At 44.7% G+C, this 18,902-nt stretch overlaps 1 long non-coding RNA gene and 1 pseudogene across 3 annotated transcripts; one reads left to right on the top strand and one right to left on the bottom strand.

The window, feature by feature from the left end:
- Window positions 1-1,642: 1,642 nt before the first annotated feature.
- LOC144367288 (uncharacterized) lies at window positions 1,643-18,796 on the bottom strand. 3 transcript variants are annotated; one of them, XR_013426610.1, is made up of 6 exons: window positions 18,072-18,796; window positions 15,852-16,350; window positions 13,991-14,277; window positions 12,334-12,414; window positions 2,726-2,881; window positions 1,643-2,041 (listed from the first exon to the last, which is right to left on the bottom strand). It is a non-coding gene; the product is annotated as an uncharacterized LOC144367288 (long non-coding RNA). The 3 variants fall into 3 exon arrangements; XR_013426611.1 differs by having other exon boundaries at window positions 16,269-18,790; XR_013426609.1 differs by having other exon boundaries at window positions 15,852-18,788.
- On the top strand, window positions 4,037-8,111 carry LOC101959974 (tubulin delta chain pseudogene; annotated as a pseudogene).
- Window positions 18,797-18,902: the final 106 nt, after the last annotated feature.

The following is an 18,902-nucleotide window of genomic DNA, read 5'->3' as shown; positions in this document are numbered from 1 at the left end:
TGAGGACGGTTGGGAGGCTGGCTCTTCCCAGTCACTGCACTTTGTTTTTAGCTTCTTACGCTGATCCCTTCTCTCTTCCCTCCAGTAAGGTGCCTTTCAGAAGCAAAGCCAGAGCCCCCTGTCCTGGGCTTGAACTATCAACAACTTTCTTTTTCCCTTTTATTATTTTTTATTTGCTACTAGATTCAGAATGAAAATCTATTTCAGTTGCAGAATGCAGTGGTGAAAATTTTCAGCTTTATTTGTCTAGTAACCAAGAGCTCCCTGTCTTTCTGAAGCTGTTGAACTAACAAGGTGCATCTCCTCAGCTGGCCAGCTCCTGACTGCAGGCCGCTGCTTCCTCCTCTGAGCTCCTCTTCAGGCTGACTTCTTCTTTTTGATAAGTTTAGCATGATATCACTGGGTGCACACAGTCACACACGGTGAGTTTGGTGGAGAAGATTAACATGTCTGTCATCTCACAGGGTACCTTTTCTTGACAAAAGCAGCTGAAATTGACTCCTGTAACCAAATCCCTGACACCACAACCTTCTCAGCTGCAGTCCTCACACTGTGTGTGGGTGAGGCTCTGGACTCAGTCACCCTACATACAGCTACTTTGTATCTTGTGTTCTACTTCTCCCATCCCTCAACCCTCCTAATCACTGTTTTTTCCACTCTCTGTATCTGTTTGTACTGTTTTTATATTTTTTGTTGTTTTTAGACCCCACAAGTACATGGGGTCAGGCATACTTTCTGTGTCTGGCTCATCACTCAGTGCCGTGTCCCCAGGTTTACCCATGTTAGGGTAAATGCCAGGTGATCTCTCTCTCCTTTTCTTTTTATTTATTTAATTTATTTTTTGCAGTGCTAGGCTGCAGGTTTGCACACCCAGCCTCATGCATACTAGGCAAGCGGCCCACCACTGAGCAACATCCCGCCTCTCATTCTCTGTTAAGGTTGAAGAAGACCCTCTGCGTGTGCACACCACGCACCTTCTCCATTCAGGCCTCGCAGCACAGGTTGCCTCTGCATCTCAGCTGCCACAAGCCATGAAGCAGCAGCAGTTTTTATGATGAGGAGGTTGTATCTCCTGTGGGTCTGTGCCCAGAACAGGGACAGCTGGGTCACAGGAGGCTCTATTTTTATGGGAAGCAGGAGTATAGGTTTTTCTTCTTCTCTTCATTGCCTCTGCCTCCACTGGAGGGATTTCTACATTTTGGAGGTCCTGTGGAATTCCTGATGATGACTCTGACACCTTTCTTACTTGGTCTCTGTGTGACAATCAGGTCTTGCCCCAAGTTTTGGCTGGCTTCTCCAAGGACATGGGCGGGGTCTTCACTCCTGTCCTTTGATCACCAACAGCTGTGCTTTCATCTGTTGATTTCTTCAAGTATTAATTCTTACTGTTTCACCTTTTTTAAAAAAATATTTGTTTGAAAATAATGTTAATTAATCCAGAATGTTAATTAAACCCCAGCTCTCAATGTTTAAATATCCTGGAGCGGATATTTCCCTCACTGCATCCGGGGCAGCTGGCTCTAAAGGGCTGGCGCTGTCGGCTGGACTTCCTAGGCCAGAGCTAACTTGGGCATCAGGCATGGAGCATGACTGCAGTCAGGACTGGGAGACGCAACGCACCCTTTAAAAAAAACAAAAAAAAAACAAAAAAAATATTTATTTTATTTTTTTATTGTTGTGTGGTCAAGCCCCATGCCTCACACGGTGGGGCACAGTGCCCCACCATGGAGCTGCCACTCCAGCCCCTAACGCACTTCTTGAATGTCCTGTAGTCTGTGGTACAACGAGGTCTCTTCACCACCAGCCGTGGTTCCACAGGGTTACTTGGGGCGCCACGGCCAGTGACATCCCAGTCCTTGGAGGTGCTAAGTGTCATTCCACGTACTTCTCCCAGGGGCACAGCAGGCTCAGCAGAGCTCCCTGGTCTGCTGCTCCATGAGAGTGAGGCCCTGTTTGTTCTAGTGGAGTCCTCATCTTTTTACCCTTTGGAAACTCTTTTACTTAAACGATCTCTCTGTTTCCTTCTTTCTCTTTTTATTTCCTAGGCAAAAAAAAAAAAAAAAAAAAAACATGGAGGGTGAGCCAGACAGAAGAAATAATGTAGCCACAGACTCAGGCATGAGAGAACCACAGTTATCTGTGGAGGACTGACCTGGACTCGGTGGGAGAGGTGGCAGCTGGTGGGGTGGAGCAGTGGGGGACAGAGTGGCGCTGGGGATCGCTTCTTTCTGCCTGGTGAGTAGGGAACTGACCAAGTTCATGATCAATGAATTATTTGTTTGGTGCTGGGGATGGAACCTAGGGTCTCATGCATGCTGGGCAAGAGCTCTGCTACTGAGCCACACCCCAAGCCGGTAAGTTCCTTATTATTAAACATAGGAGTGTTATGTAATTTCTGTAATGAGAAAGATAACTCTGAGAAGTAATATTGAAAGTGGGAAGCAGATTTTTGAGGCAGAGAGATTGGTCCAGAGATAGCAACCAGAGTCTAGGGACTGAGGGGGAGGGTCAGTTATGTTCCAGACCAAGCAGCCTCTAGGTTCCACACTTGAGTGGCGCCCACTTAAGAGTGTCAATGACCAGCCTTTTCACCAAAATGGCACCAAAAGCTAAGAAGGTAGCTCCTGACCCTCCAAAGCCAGAACCAAAACCAATGCTTTGAAGCCCAAGAAGACAGTGTTGAAAGGCATTCACACCCACAAAAGAAGATCCAAACATCCCTTACCCTCTGGCAGCCCAGATATCCTCAGACGAGCACCCCAGATAGGCCGGCTTGACCACCATGCTGTCGCCAGGTCTGAGATGGGAGACGACTCCACGCTGTGTTCACTGCAGTCATCAAGGCCAGCAAACACCAGGTCACACAGGTTGCATAGAAGCTCTGTGAAGTAACATGGCCATGGGCCCTGCTCAGGACTTCGGGACAGAAGAAGGCTCACGTTCCACTGGCTGCTGACTGTGATACTTTGGACATCACCAACAAAACTGAAATCATCTATACAGAGAGCAGCTGGCTAATTCTACATGTACTTTCTTTAAAATATAAAAATAAGAGTGTCAATGGCACTGATGAGAAGAATGGGTGGGGAGTGGGTTCCAGGTGGCCTGACCACTGCTGACTGACCTTCCGGGTGCTCCTCTGAGCGGGTCAGATCTTGGAGATTCTCCTGACTGACCCAGAGCCCCTCTGAGTCCTGGGAACAGCCTCTGCTGCCACCTGAACCAGTTTTTTTAGATCATAGTGATATTCACATGTCCCTTGTGGGTCACTAGAGCTTACAGCAAACACCAGGTACAGGGTGACTGAGGGACACACAGCTGGCTTGAGAGCCCTGACAATGCGAGGATTGGCAGGTCTACCGATGGGGAGGCAGAAGGGAGGAAGCCAGGGACCTCTAGGGACGGCTGTGGCACCAACTCAGACAGCGGCTCGGCCAGTGGATGCCTGGAGAAGAGCCTGGGTAGGGGGCTCCTTAGAACCTTGGGGTTTGGAAGTGCCTGTGAGACATGGAGGCACAGGTCTCCACCAGCCTGGGCCTCACTCAGGTGCCTTGGTGTTCTCTGGCTGGAGACACTGGCTCCTCTGATTTCCAGAGCTCCTGCTCGGCCTCCAAGTTACCTTTCTCTGTGCCTGGCATGGTCATTGCCATTGCGTGGTACCTGCTGTGATTATCTGGAGGAGCAGCTGAGAGAAGGAGCGGACCTCAGTGAGGACGTGTCCTCAGGTCTGTTTCACACGTAAATAACTTCATGAACTTTTATAAGGGCAGGTAACAATCCCGGTTTGACTCCTCTCGCCCCTGTCCCCTAGGACCTTGCTCATGCTAGGCAAGCACTCACCACAGGGTCTCCCTGCCACCCCTCTGGTTGGTCTTAGGTCATGAATGCTGTCAGCATGCTCTGAATCATGTTTGTGTACAGTGTACCCAAATGAAGCGGCTGTGACTATATTTTATTTATATTTACTTGGGCACTGACTTAATTTACATGTGGCTCTGTGACAACATGAAGATTTGTGTCAAGGCTAATCTGGATCCTTTAGGGTTTATGCTCAAAGCCAGCAAAGACTGTGAGTAGAGAAATTGAACATGCATAATTAACCTTTCTGAATAGAAATGGCGGGGAGTACAGCAAAACTCTTCGTTTAAGAAACATATGCTTTCTTTCTCTGTGGCTTTTTAGTTCCGGAAAGGAGCATGCGAATAGTGAGAGGGTTGGTCCTCTGAAGCTTGAACCCGATGGAAACCATGGCAGAGTGGAGGGCTGTCAGTGAGTGGCGGTAGCCCGGAGCTCTGCCGGTGGGAAAAGAGAGAGTCTTGGCTTTGCCACTTACTAGTTTGGTGGCCTGGAGAAAGTCATACAACATTTCAGAACACCAGTTTTTCTTATCGGTTGCTCACTTTTTTTGAAGAAACAGGACTAGTTCATGGCTCAGCATGTCAATAGTAACAGTGCAGCTTGGTCAGTGTGGCAAACAGATTGGTTTTGAAGTGTTTGATACTTTATTTAGTGACTCACACGATTTCCAAGGACTCTGCTCTAAAAAAGAAAATGAGGCATATTAAGCATCTTGCCAAGAAAGATTCTTCAGGGAGGAAGAAAATGAAGTTCCAGTTGCCCAGGCTGTGCTTATTGACATGGAACCTAAGGTTATCAATCAAACTTTGACAAAGGCTTCCCAGTTTGGTCGATGGAAATATGGTCAGCATGCATGCTTCTGTCAAAAACAAGGTTCTGGAAACAATTGGGCATATGGTTACTCTGTACATGGACCTAGGCATGAAGAATCTGTCATGAAACTAATCCAGAAGGAAGTGGAGAAATGTGACTCCTTGAGTGTTTTTTTCATCATAATGAGTATAGCTGGGGGCACAGGATCTGTGCTGGGAGCCTTCATTACACATGATTTACAAGATCAGTACTCAAACTCTTTAAGTTTGAGTATGAATGAATCAGATTATATGGCCCTATGGAACTGGTGAGGTTATTGTTCAGAACTACAACTCCGTTATGACTCTTTCTCACCTGTACCAATCTTCAGATGCCCTCCTTGTTCACAAGAACGATGCTGTCCATAAGATCTGTGGAAAGCTCATGAATATCAAGCAGATATCCTTTAGTGATATAAATCAAGTCCTTGCACATCAGCTGGGAAGTGTGTTTCAGCCTACTTATTCTGAAGAAGGCGTTTTCACTACAGAAGAAACCCACTAGGAGACTTAATGGAGAATTTAGTTCTCCGTACAGGCCACCAATTGCCGCAGTCTGGCTGGGCACAAATCACAAGCCACTCAAGCGGGAAGAAACTTTATTTCTGAACTCTACCAGCACACTCCCCGGGAACTCTCTCAAATGCCACCCACGAGGCTCCTCCAAGAACACACCACACACCAACCGGAACTCGCACCACCAGAAATTTAACAACCAAGGCGAACTCTTCAGGAATCCCCACGAGAGCTCAACGGGAACTCCAAGAGAACTCAAAAGTCATCATCTTAATGGCTCGCTGGCATCACCTCTCAACCACTATTTCTGGCAAAAATGCCATGCGTCATCCCGACTTGGCTGTGGCCCTCAACAATTACTCCAGCCTGAAGGAGAGTTTAAATGCACCAAGGAAGGGTCATTCGGGAGAGCAGAGGACAAGGCCAGCTTCTGGAAGCCTTCCTCCAGACACTCTCCCTGCCCACGCCTGGGCAAGCAGCAGGTAGGCCTCCTCTGCAAGCCCAAGGCCACAACATGCTCACTGTGTTTGGAAGCCCAGTCTCCACCTGGGGACTGCTTGTTACCCACAGGCCATTTTTTTCCTTGCCTACTTCAGTGGCTCCATTTCTCTTCCTTTCCCATGTGCGATGTACTTTCCAGAATGCTGCTGTAACAAGCAACTTGTTGCATGGTGTGATGAGCTCAAGGCTGATCCTGCACAGCCATGTACAATGTACAGCACCTGTTGTGCAATCACCCACCTCAGGTAACCTTGGCACACTGAGTATGCGTGCACCAGACACCCGTGCACACTCCACATCTGTTACAGGAATGGGCACATTGCACACAGAGTACTTACATCCATACATGCACACACACCACCCAGACAGCAACGTGGGACAGCCCCATGCAGACGCAGTGTGGCACTGTGCTTTGTCTTGCTGCAGGAGCATCAACTGGACTTGGCTCATTAAGGGTGCCTGGTGAAAGGCCTGTGGCCACCCCACAGCCAGGGCCACACTCCTCTGTGTGCAAGGGCTGCCCTAATCAGGTGAGCAGCCTTCCCCTTCCCCTTCTGTACTGTCACCCTGCATCTCAGGGAAAGCCACAGCCACCATCTCTCAAGGTCAGCAGTCAGACGTGGCCTTTTCTCCCACCTTTCAAGAAATCCCTTACTTGACTCCATGGCCCTCTCCCTACACTGCCCTGGTTCTGTCCTCTGTAAAGCAAGATCCTATCCGTTTCTTCCTTTTCCACAGTTTCTTTTAGTTAGTTTGCTTTTTCCAGACAGATCTATCATGCTCAGGCTAGAATTCCTGGGCTCAACTGATCCTCAAGTCTCAGCCTCTGAGTAGCTGGGTGGACAGGCATGGGCCACCATACCCAACTTAAATTTTATTTTTAATTGACAAATAATGGTGTAAATTTATGGGCTGACATAATATTTTGATACATGTGTACGTTGTGGAATGATCAGACCAGAATAATTCATCACCTCAAATGTTTATCAGCCCTTTTGATGTGAACATTTAAAACCCTCTTTTTCGTTTTGAAAGAGATGATACATCATGATTCACTCTAGTTGCCCAGCTGCGTTGACAGCTCACCAGGACTTACTCCTCCCGCATGGCTGAAACTGTGCCTGGTGACCACCAGTCTCTCCTCTCCCTGTCACCACCCTCCAGCCCCTGGTAATGGCCACTCCACTCTCTGTGTCTCCGAGTCTGATGTTCTTCAAGTCCTCACGCTATCTGTCCCATGGTGGCTCATTCACTTGACGTACAACTCCTGTACGTTCATCATGTTGTTAGGCAGACCTCCATGGTGTTCCATGTGTACAGACCTCTCCTCTGTGGACAGACTCCAGGGCTGGTTCCATGTCTTGGCTATTGTGACCAGTGCTGCAGTGAATCTGCTGTGCCAGTGTCTCTTCAACCTGCTGATTTCATTCCCTTTGGGTGTGTACACCAGCAGCGGGATCACTGGGTCACATGGCCATTCTATCTTCAGTTTTGGGGGCACCACCATGCTATCTTACACAGGGGATGCATTAATTTGTAACATTCCCAGGGCGAACTCCCCTTCTCTCCACACCCTTGCCAACACTGCCATCTTTTATCTTTCTAGGAACAGTCACCAGGATGAGGTGGTAAGTCCCATGATTTGGTTTGCAATCTCTGATGATTAGAGAGCAATGTGCACATTATTCCACAACGTAAACATGTATCAAAATAGTACCTTAGCCCATGAATCTGCACTTTCCTATCTCTGTTGGCCATGTGTATGTCTTCTTTTGAGAGATGCCCTTTGAGTCCTCTGCCTATTTTCACTAGTTTTCTTTTCCTTGCTCTGAGTAGTTGGTGTATCAGTCCTTGTCCCATGTGTGACTTGCAGGTGTTCTGTCCACTCCATGGGCTGTATCTTCACTGTTGTTTTCTTTCCTGAGCAAACGCCTGTTGGGCTGATGCTGTCCTGATGTTCTGCTTCATCGCTGTGCTTTGGGGTATGTCCAAGAAATCACTGCCCAGACATCATGGGGCTTCTGCCTCGTTTCCTCCCAGTCACTTTATGATTTCAGATCTTAGGGTTCAATACAGTTTGTGTTTATTCTTGAATAAGGGGTAAGATAAGTGACAATTTTCATCTTTCTGCATTTGGATATCAAATTTTCCTAAGGCCATTTACTGAAGAGACTGTTCTTTCCCCGTTTTGTGTTCTTGGCAACTTTGCCAAAAATCAGTTGATGCCAACATATATGGTTTATTTCTGAACCCTCCATCCTGTTCCACTGGTTGATGTGTCTGTTTTGTGCCTGTTCGTGCTGTTTCGAGCTCTACATCTTCATAAACGTCTTCAAAACCTGCTGGTGTGACACCTCAGGCTTTGTGCTTTTTGCTCAGGATTGAGATGTCATGTGATTTTTAAGATTTCTATTTCTATTTTTGTGAAGAATGACATTGGGACTTTGATAGGGATTACACTGAATCTGTAGGTAACTTTGAATTGCACAGACATTTTAACAATATTAATTCTTCTAATCCATGAACTTGGGGTGTTTTCCCATTTACTTGGGTCTCTTCAGTTTTCCTCAACATTGCTTTAGAGTTTTCAGTGTACACATCTTTCACATCCTTGGTTAAATCTACTCCTGAGTATTTTATTTTTTATATTATGCCAATGGGGTTGTTTTCTTAATTTCTTTTTCAGATAGTTTGTTGTTAGCATATTGAAATGCTACTGATTTTTTTGTGAGCTGATTTTGTCTTGAAACTTTACAGGATTTGTTTATATGTTCCAATACTATTTGGGGGAGACTTTTTGGATGTTCTATATGTAAGATCATATCAGCAGACAATTTTGCTTCATCTTTTCCTACTTGGATACCTCTTATTTCTTTCCCTTTCCCAATTGCTCTGGCTAGGACTTCCTGTACTATGTTTAGCAGAAGTAGTAAGAGTGGGCACCCTTGTCTTTTTCATGATCTGGGAAGGAAAACTAACTTTGCTCTGTTGAGCATGATGTCAGCCATGGGTGGATCACATGTGGCCTCTATTGTGCTGGGGAACAGTCTATCTACCTTATTTGTTGAAGAATTTTATCATAAAAGGATAATAAATTTGGTCAAGTGCTGTTTCTGCATCAATGAGGATGATAGGTTTTGTTCTTCATTCTGTCAATAGGATGAATTGCATTTATTGGTTTGCATGTGTTGAACCAAATGTACACCAGGGATAAATTTCACTTGATGATGGTGAATGTACTGTTCAATGTACTGTTAAATATGGTTTTCTAATTTTTTGGATTTTTTTTTCAGGATTTTTGTGTCAATATTCATCAGTGATCTTGGCCTATATTTTACATTTCTTGTAGTGCCTTTGTTTTGGCTTTAATACCAGGTAATTCGGATCTCATAAAATGAATTTGGAAGTATTCCATATGCTTCAGTTTTTTTGAAGAGTTTAAGAAGAATTGGTGTCAGTTTGTCTTTAGAATGTAAGCCATCTGGCCCTGTGCTTTTAAAAACTTTTTTCTTTGGCAGCACTGGGGATTGAACCCAGGGGAGCTTTACCACTGAGCCACATCCCCAGTCCTTGTTACTTTTTATTTTTTATTTCAAGACAGAGTCTTGTTAAATTGCCTAGGCTGACCTTGAACTTGCTGTCATCCTGCCTCAGCCTCCTGAGCAACTAGATTACGGTTGTGTATTACTATGCTCTGCATTCCTTGGCTTTTCTTTGATGGATACTTTTACTTACTTAATCTCCTCAGTCATTTACTAGTCTGTTCAGACTTCAAATCTCTTCAACATGTGGTCTTGGTAGGTTATGTGTTTTTAGGAATTCTTCCACTTACTCCAGGTTGTCTAATCTGTTGGTGTATAGATGTTTGCAGGAGTTGGTCATCCTCCTCTGTATTTCTGTTATCAGTTTTAATGTCTTCCTTTCACTTCTAAATTTATTTGAGTCTTTTTTCCCCCCTTAGTCCAGGGTTTGTCAATTTCATTAGCTTTAAATAAGGTCTTAGTTTTATTGATCATTTGTTATTTTTATAATCTCTATTTCACTTGTTTATGATCTTTATTCCCTCCTTTCTACTAATCTTGGGGTTACTTTGTCCTTTTAAATTCCTTAATTAAAATTCCTTAATTTACTTCCTTGGGGTGTCCATTAGGTCCTTCACTTGAAACCGTTCTTTTTCAGGCACTTATTGCTATGAACTTTCCTCTTAGATTAGCTTTTGTTGCATAGGTTTCCATTTTTCTTTGCTTGAACATATATATTATTTAGTTTCTTTCCCTTTTATTTTTGTCTTTGATCCAATCATTGTTCAGTAGCATATTGTATAATTTCCACATATTTGTTAATTTTCAACAATTCCTTCTATTATTCATTTCTACCCCCAACCCATAAATATGTACATTTTTATGTTTTTATGTATCAGTTAAAATAGATTTAATTTAAATTTTAAAGTTTTTAAAAATTGATTTTCTGAGACATAAGGTAACCTAGGTGGGCAGGGAGACTTCCTTTAGAATTTCCCTTTACACCTTCTTCAGGAAGCGTCTCCTCCATGGTAGCCATGTCCGCTGCCCTCACTGCTGACTGCACTCTGTGGTGCTTGTTTGCTTCTTCCTTCTTTCCGGTTGCAATTCATTCAGCACAGAAAACAATTTACTTTTCATTGGGGCTTTGCAATACAAATGCAAGGATATAAAATAAACAATCTAGAGCTCTACCCCTGCAGAAGGAGAATCTGTTGGAAGCCTGACGAAGTATGCTTACCATGTTGCTAACCATTTCCATAGTCTTTCCTAGTTCACAGCCAGTGATTTTCTTAGAATACAATACTAATGACATTTACTCTAATATTGGCATTATTATCTTGCAAACCCCCTTTATATAAGATCATTGATTCATTCAGAAGTCAAGAGCTGAGAAATATGTTTGGAAGCCATTATCTACAAAGGTGCCTTCTGCAGCTTGCTGGTATGCCATTCGTACACTGCTGCTGCTGTAATGGAATCCTGAGGCTGCTGATTCATAATGAACAGAACTCTATTTGGCTCATAGTTCTGGAGTATGGGAGGCCCAGGACAAGACGCTAGCATCTGGTGCTAGCCTTCTTGCTGCAGCGTCGCATGGTTGAAGGAGAAGAGCTAGAGCAGACAAGGGCAGAACCTCCCACTGTGGCCTCAGTTCTTTGAGAAGGGCTCTGATCCACCACGAGTTCTCTGCCCTTGGCTTAGTTGGCTCTTCATGCTGCTTGGATGGCAACTAGGCTTCAACAAGGATTTTTCAGGGGACAAATGTCCAAATATTAGCACCACATGTTAGAACAATTTGACCAGGAGAGAAGAAACTGTGGTGCAAGCCACACAAGAATCTGAAGATCTGAAGGCTCCATGCGGGTCTGCCAGAAGAAGAGGAGGGCTGCTCAGAGTGCCATGAGGAGGCAAGATGCAGATTGGCACCCTCATGCATGGAGCTGCACCCTTCTCTTTTGCTCAGACCAAGTGGTCACAGTGACTCAGCAGGTATTCGGGAGAGTCTAAAGGTGTTAGACTTGACTTTATCTGTGTTTTGATTCTATGGCCTGGAGAATATAATGCAGGCATTTATAAATGGATTAAAATATAGAGAAAGACTTTGTACTTGGTTATAAAGAAAAGGCAAGGGCTGGGGATGTGGCTCAAGCAGTAGCGTGCTCGCCTAGCATGCGTGCAGTCGGGGTTCGATCCTCAGCACCACATACCAACAAAGATGTTGTGTCCGCCGAGAACTAAAAAATAAATATTAAAAATTCTCTCTCTCTCCTCTCTCACTCTCTCTAAATAAATAAATAAATAAAAGATAATATGCCTTTAAAAAAAAAGAAAAGGCAAAATAGGTTAAGAAACTCAAAATTTCGAAACAGTTCTAAGGAGTTAGTTTGGAAAGCTAGAATTTACCTTATTATGTAAATTCTTTAAGCTTTTAACATACGCGGTAGATAATATTATTTCCCCTTACAGGTGGGTAAACTGAGGACCAGGAGGGCATCTCACTTTTAAAGATCACTAGGTATTAAGGGAGTTTGAATTTGAACTCAGTTATTTTTCCAAAATTCCCCAGGCTCTTTAGACTGAAACATATTGCCTACAGAAATGTTGTCAATGTTTTTCCTGCAACTATTTTTGTTAGCTTTTTCTCACTGTTCCCAAAAACCTGATAAGAAGCACTTAGAGGAGGAAAGCCTATTGGGGGGGGGTCACAGTTTCAGAGGTTATGGTCCACAGAGGGTCAACTCCACTTCTCTGGTCTGAAGTGAGACAGAACATCTCAATGAAGGATGCAGTCGAGGAGAGGGCACAGCTCACAGCAGCCAGAAAGCAAAGAGCAGGAGAGGGCTGCCTAGGACTGGGGACAAGATAAAGCACCCAAGGGCATGCCCCCAGTGACCACCTCCTCCCGCCTCTCCTTACCTGTGTATAGTAGCACACAGTTGACAATTTGCAATACGAATCCATCAAATGGATCAATCCACTGGAAAGGTCACAGTGCTCATCACTGCCTAAACACCCCAGAACCGTGATTCATCAGGGATCAGCTTTCACAACAAGCTCTGAGGGCCAGACACAGTGGTGCATACCTGTAATCCTAGCAGCTCAGGAGGCAGAGGCAGGAGGATCATGAGTTCAAAGCCAGCCAGCAACTTAGTGAGGCACCGTCTCTAAATAAAATACAACATAGGGCTGGAAATGTGACTCAGGGGTCAAGTGCCCCTAAATTCAATTCTCAATACCCCCAAAACAAAACAAAAAAAAAACAAAAAAACAAGCTCTGGGCTGGGGATGTAGCTCAAGCGGTAGTGCGCTCGCCTGGCATGCGCGGGGCGCTGGGTTCGACCTCAGCACCACATAAAAATAAAATAAAGATGTTGTATCCACCGAAAACTAAAAAAATAAAATATTAAAAAATTCTCTCTCTCTCTTTAAAAAAAAAAACAAACAAGTTCTGAGGGGGACATTATTAGATCCAAACCACAAAAGCATCCCATCTACTAAAGCATCTTTTGTTTTTAAGTCCTTTGTTTATTCATTCTTTTACACTATATTCTATCACAAACAAGCCATTAAATTATTATTTGTTTCAGATCAAAACAAATATAATTCACAAACTGTCTACACATTTATTATGCAATTGTAAAAGAAGAAGCAACTAAAGAAAACAAAGATGTTCATGACGAGATCATTCAGTAGTTCTCACGGTGGACACCGCCATCCACACTTCAGGTTCTTCCAAGCACACTGAACACTGTCTGCAAACTACAGACGCTATTTTGTGTAAGCTTTTAAAGCTTACTGACCAACAAGTGTTAACTGGATGCCCGAATTGTGATATTACGTCCCAACATACTGTGAGCCATTTCCCACCATTAAATATTGCCTATGGTGATACTACACGGTAAATATCTAAAGCAATCTCCATCCTTCTGCCTCTAATGGAAGATGTGAGCTGATGTTTCTGTATTAAGTGAGAAAAAAAACTCTTAAAAAGGCAAATATTACTCTACTGATGTTCTCTGAGCTTTCTGTTGAAGCACACCACCATCTCATGACATTTTGTGATTGATCTGTGTTGAGGTCAGTCCCAGAGGCTGGTATGTGGCATGGTGGCACTTATGGCCGGTGGCTAACTCTGGATGTTGCCTGTTTTTTTTGTTTGTTTGTTTGTTTTTTGTTTTGTTTTAATATTTTTAGCTGTACATGGACATAATATCTTTATTTTTTTTATTTTTTTAATGTGGTGCTGAGAATCGAACCCAGTGCCTCACACGTGCCAGGCAAGTGCTCTACCACTGAGCCACAACTCCAGCCCCAAGGATGTTGCCTGTTTTTGCTGTCGAGTCAGTGGGAGTACAGCCACACTGCTCTGGTCACTTCTTGTTGATGCCTGTTTTTGTGCTTCAGCAGCAGAGTTGCTGGCCCCCAACAAGAAGCAACAGCCTGTCCCCAAAGCCCAGGATGTTTATCATCTGGGTCTGCACAGAAGAGTTCTCTGACCCTGGTCTACATTACAGCGTCCATCACTGCTCTGAAGCACCTCTGGCCCACATGCTCTCACACAATCTCACTCTAGTTATGGTACAGGTGCTCCCTAACGGGGCCTTCAGGTCTGGAGTATAAAGTCAGAGGCCAAATCACTGTTTCTCAAAACAGCTTCCCCCAAATCCATAAAATCTGACATGCAAATAACACCCAACTTCAGCATCAGCAGGAAACGGAACAGTGCAAACTCCCAATTACCTGTGAGTAGAGAAATGAACTCCAGATTCCTCTAACCTGTGTGCCTCTGCAGGACGGTGATGTCAAGGTTGCTTAAGCACCTGCCCTTGAACAAGAGGAGAGCAAAGGGCAGGCACAGAGGAGTCACCCTGCAGGGTGTCCGCACTGGGCACTAAACGCTGGCGTGGGAGGCCCAGCAGCCCTTGGGGAGGAGGCCAGAAGGGGCCAGCCCTGGGGCAGCAGCTTGGACGAGCATTTCTTCTGAGAAAAGCAGATGAGCAGCCAGGCCGTGGTGTCCCTCGGAGACACTGCAGCAGAGAGAAAGAGGACGTTAAACAAAGGCTCCAGAAGAGTGAGGCCCAGCAATGCTTCTACTCCTGGCACAGTCACACAAAACCACCCATCCTGGCTCTATCAGAAGGCACTAGAAGTCACATCAACCCAGTGGTCATACGTCCTCCTGACAGCAGTATAAACCACCATTTTCCACTAGAAGTAACCAGGGCTCTGGAGTTATGCCCTGTCTATGCCAGGGACAAGGAATGTGCAAGGTGAGTCTGGGTCATCTTTTGCCAGGAAGCAAAAACTCCTCACAGGTTAATGTGACCACGTCTAGGACACATGGGACAGTTGGAGCACCAGAGAGAATGATGAAAATACTGCAGCCATGAAAATCCATGAATTCATGCTGTTTCTTTATACCTCTTTAGAAATCGCTAGGGCACCAGCTCAATATGTCTGAAAATTAAGAAATAAAAAGAAACAGGGATTGACTCTCCCTGTCTCGTACAAGTGGTAATTTCAGGGTAACCGAGAGTTGATGGAGAAAGGCTTCATAAGGTAGAATTTCTTCAGGTAATAAATTCAGAAAGAATGATAGGATTAGAAAGCTCCTTATTCTACACCTCTAATGAAATATGGGATTGAAGGACAGTCATCATCTGAAGCTAGAACAACTGAGCAGAGGATGGTGTAATCTTCAGAGGGAGGAGGCAGGCTGTGGTCCACATGACCATGAACAACAACTCCCAGCCAGCCTGTATCTCCAGATATGACCTGATAGGAGATGCTCAGCACCCAGACCATGAGGCTGATAAAAATCCATCTCACTACCTACAGGAGCAAAGGGGTTATCACAGGAAGTAGCCAGCCAATTCAGAACAAGGAACATCTACAGCATAAGTGGTCACGTTCCTCCAGCAAATCAGTGGGGGGAGGGAGGTGGGTGGACAGGTACTGGTAAAGCAAAATCCACTCAAGAAACACAAAAAACAGAATCTTGAGACAACCAGAAAAAAAATCTAATACTTGATCTTTTTCTTACAGGCCTTCTCAGACATGCATATTTAAGTTCGTATATGTTTAATGTTCCCTCCCACCCACCCACCAAGAACAGAAAGGGGCAGAACAGGGTGAGACAGAGAAGAAGAGGGCGAAGGTTGATCACTGTTTGAGCTGATACATATGGAACTGCCTATATCATTTTCTCTGTTTTTGTTTAGGTTTTTGGTTTGCTGCAGAAAAATTATTTCTGTGTCTCCAACTTGGGTTGGTATAAGTTACTAATTGGCACTATGATAAAAGTTGGTTTGATGTTAAGATAATCTTTGCTAGGGAAAAAATCACATTAACATAATATATAGAATCCCAAGTTTGTGAGCCATTTTAAAAACTCACTAATATGGCCATGAATTTTATACCTCTTATTTTACAATACATAATAAAATTCTAAACTGGATCGTGGGTCATTTTATGATCATGACTGATACAGTTTGGCTATTTCAATTTTCCTGGACATACAGAAGTTCTTAGTTAATGATTTCATTTTCCAGGGGGGGACGGCCTTGCCCAGAAGCACTAGGACCAGGGCAGCCTTATGCACCTGGGAACACGTGTGCCTCTGGCAGAATGCTGGCACAGACAGCAGGCGCTGCTTCAATGTTGAAGAGACACCTTCTTGTATGTGTTCCCAAACTGTAGATAGAAAATGGCTCAGATTCTCAGTTGATTTTCTGGGAACCCAAAGATTGCCTTCCTGTTTATCTTGGTGGAATGCCTGTGACATCTGATTTTTCTGTTCTCTGCAATGCATTAAAACAAAATTGTCACAGATGGGGAAACAAGAGATCATTAGTTATAATCAAATATTTGATTCCCTGTGTGGAGATGATAGTCGATGTGAATCTTCAATGTGTTAGAGCAGAGACGGGGCTAGTTCCTCAAAGACACTGTTCTGTCCACAGCTTTCCTCAAGGGTCACAGATGCACACAGGTATAATGCATCTGTTTCCTCACTTACCTTTTGCACTTGCTCTTAGCATTGCATCCATTTCTGGTCAGTCCTCAGTGGCTATTACTTTATACGGCTTAAGGAAACACTCCTGAAAGAGCACAGGGGTGCCAAAAGGGGTGTTGTTAGCTTTGGTGGCGGTTGATTCGATGGGTTAGGGCAGTGCCTTTAGCTTCACTCCTCCTTCAGTTCCCACAACAATCCTCTTGGACAGGTGGAGTCCCTCAAAGCCTGGGATTTCTCATGCTCTATTTGTTTCCCTTCTGTAAAATGGGCCCAGTCAGTACCCACCTCATAGTTCTGTTGACAGGTCAATTTAGTATTTGCAGCATGCTTAGAACAGAATGTGGCACCTAACAGCGAGCACCATGTAAGTGATCACAAATTCTTGCACTGCAGTGTGAACCTGCTTTATAACCCCTGGGCCATTGGCAACCACTCAGCTGCTGAAGGAGGTCCAGAATATTGGCAAATTCATCAATGGCTACTGAGCTGTTAGCACACGGTGTGGGGGAACTGTGCTGCACTGGAACTTGCTCACAAATCATTAAGCTAGAGTAAATGGAAATTCTGCATCCATGGATCTTTGGAAATACTTAAAATCAATATTTTATATTTGCTCTATTCATGAAAACTTTATAAGAATCTTACTTAACTGATTAAGTACCTTTAAGATATACATGTTCAGCATGTAATTTTGTATATGTATTTACAACAAAAAAAGCAAACAAACTTTTTTTTTTGAGAGAGAGAGCGAGAGAGAGAGCGAGAGAGAGAGAGAGAGAGAGAGAGAGAGAGTGAGAGAGAGAGATGGGGTCTTCCTATGTGACCCAAGCTGGCCTGGGATTCTAGATCCTACCGTGCCAGACTCCCAAATAGCTGGGGTTACAGGAATGTGCCACTGTATCAGGCTGCAAACAAAGGTCTCAGAATGGACATCTATTAAGCAGATTTCAATGAAAATAGAAGAGTACATTTAGGTGTGTAAATAATTTGCATGCCATAGACCTAAATAATAATTTTGAAACAATTTTTGGACTATTTAAAATACCTACAAATGACTAAATTTAGAAGAATCAACTATTTGTGCCATGAATGTGCCTAGTAAGAACAGTTCAGGAATAGTCAAGAACAATTTATATTTACGCTAGCAAAAGGAGGCCTATAAAGAATTAGGTTTTACTTGAATGAAATACATAATTTGTACATATCTAAAATGTTTTAAAGTTAGCTTTTGTAAGCTCTACAATAACTCCTTGACAGTTTTAGAAATTTCTAAATTAATTTCATGGATTCTTACTGCTGCAAAGGGCAGAGCTAGCAGTTTTCCATGTCCCTAAACCACTGTAATGGTCCTCCTCCTGGGGCAGTTTAAACTCTGAGTTGTCATTATTTATTTTATTTATTTTTTGGGGGTGTCATTATTTAAATGTTACCCCCTACACTGAACTGTGTGCTCAAATGTGACAAGATGGATTCAGGCATGTGCCTGCTCGTATGTACTCAATACACTTACTAAGAGCCCGATTAGTAATGTGTGAAATGACACTTTACTGAATTTCATAACACTCTGGGGAAGGTGGATGCATATCTGAGGTAGACCTAGGTCTCAAGAGTGTTCTAAGAAGGCAGGATTTTTAGTTTGGTCTGGAATTTGAAGCTTTGAATTTAATTATTTCCTCAGTTTCCCAAAGGACCAGCAAATTGCAGAGATATTGTCCTCTCTCCAGATTGGATTCCAAGGATGCCCTTTATGTACATTGCAGAATTTAATAAACTTTAAATCATGTGTAGTTGAAAAAGAGATCTTACACTTTGGGATTGAAGCTGGATTTTTCCCCCCCTTTTAGAAATTTGTTCTGCAATGTGGTTTATAACAATTCCTCATACTCTTCTGCCTTGGGGATACACACTGCAGCTCCTGTAAGTCTGTATTTTAAGGACTGGGGTGTGACTTGCAGCCCATGTAGACCACTTGTGAGGCTGGCGTGGGGTTCCCGCACTGGCGGTGCTCAGTCAGCCTGTGAAAACCGACTTGCAGGCTATTTTATTCTTAAGACAGATGGCAGGTGGAAGGCAGCACCCCTGGTTCGTTTCTGGTAAGGTTTCCACCTGGTGCAAAACAAAGAACTGTATTCCACGAAATGCGAGCAGGGGTAATGCCAGCAGGCCTTGCAGCACCCGACGCGCTTCCCGGAGTCCGCGCTTGAACTGGAGCGACCGACGTGGTCATTGAAGCCGGCATGGTCACCTCATTTAACCTGCTGCCATCAAGCTTTCCTGGGGCTCTGATCCGGCAGATTTCACAGGGTTTAAGGAAGGCAAGAAAAGAGCCCTCGCCGTACGGGCCCCGCGGCTCGCCGCGCTCTTTGTTCCCAGCGCCCGGCAGCTCAGGGCGAGGCTGCGCGGGGTCCCGCGGGCCCAGGGGGCGGGCGGACCCGGCTCGGGAGGCGGCAACCCCGTGAGCGCCGCGCCGCCGCGGGCTTCCGCTTCCTCCCGGCCCCGCCCGGAGCGCGCCCCGCGGCCCCGCCAGCCGCGCGCTCGCCCGGCAGGTGTCGCCGCCCGCCCGCGCGCAGACTCGGCGCGTCTGGGCGGGGCGGGGCGGGGGCGCGCGAGCCCGCCCGCTGAGCGCGCCGCGTGTGC

The sequence above is a fragment of the Ictidomys tridecemlineatus genome, chromosome 10 (genome assembly GCF_052094955.1).
Source record: "Ictidomys tridecemlineatus isolate mIctTri1 chromosome 10, mIctTri1.hap1, whole genome shotgun sequence".
NCBI classification, from domain to species: Eukaryota; Metazoa; Chordata; class Mammalia; order Rodentia; family Sciuridae; genus Ictidomys; species Ictidomys tridecemlineatus.
Note: the sequence above shows the minus strand (reverse complement) of the source record. Positions and strands in the feature narration are given on the sequence as shown.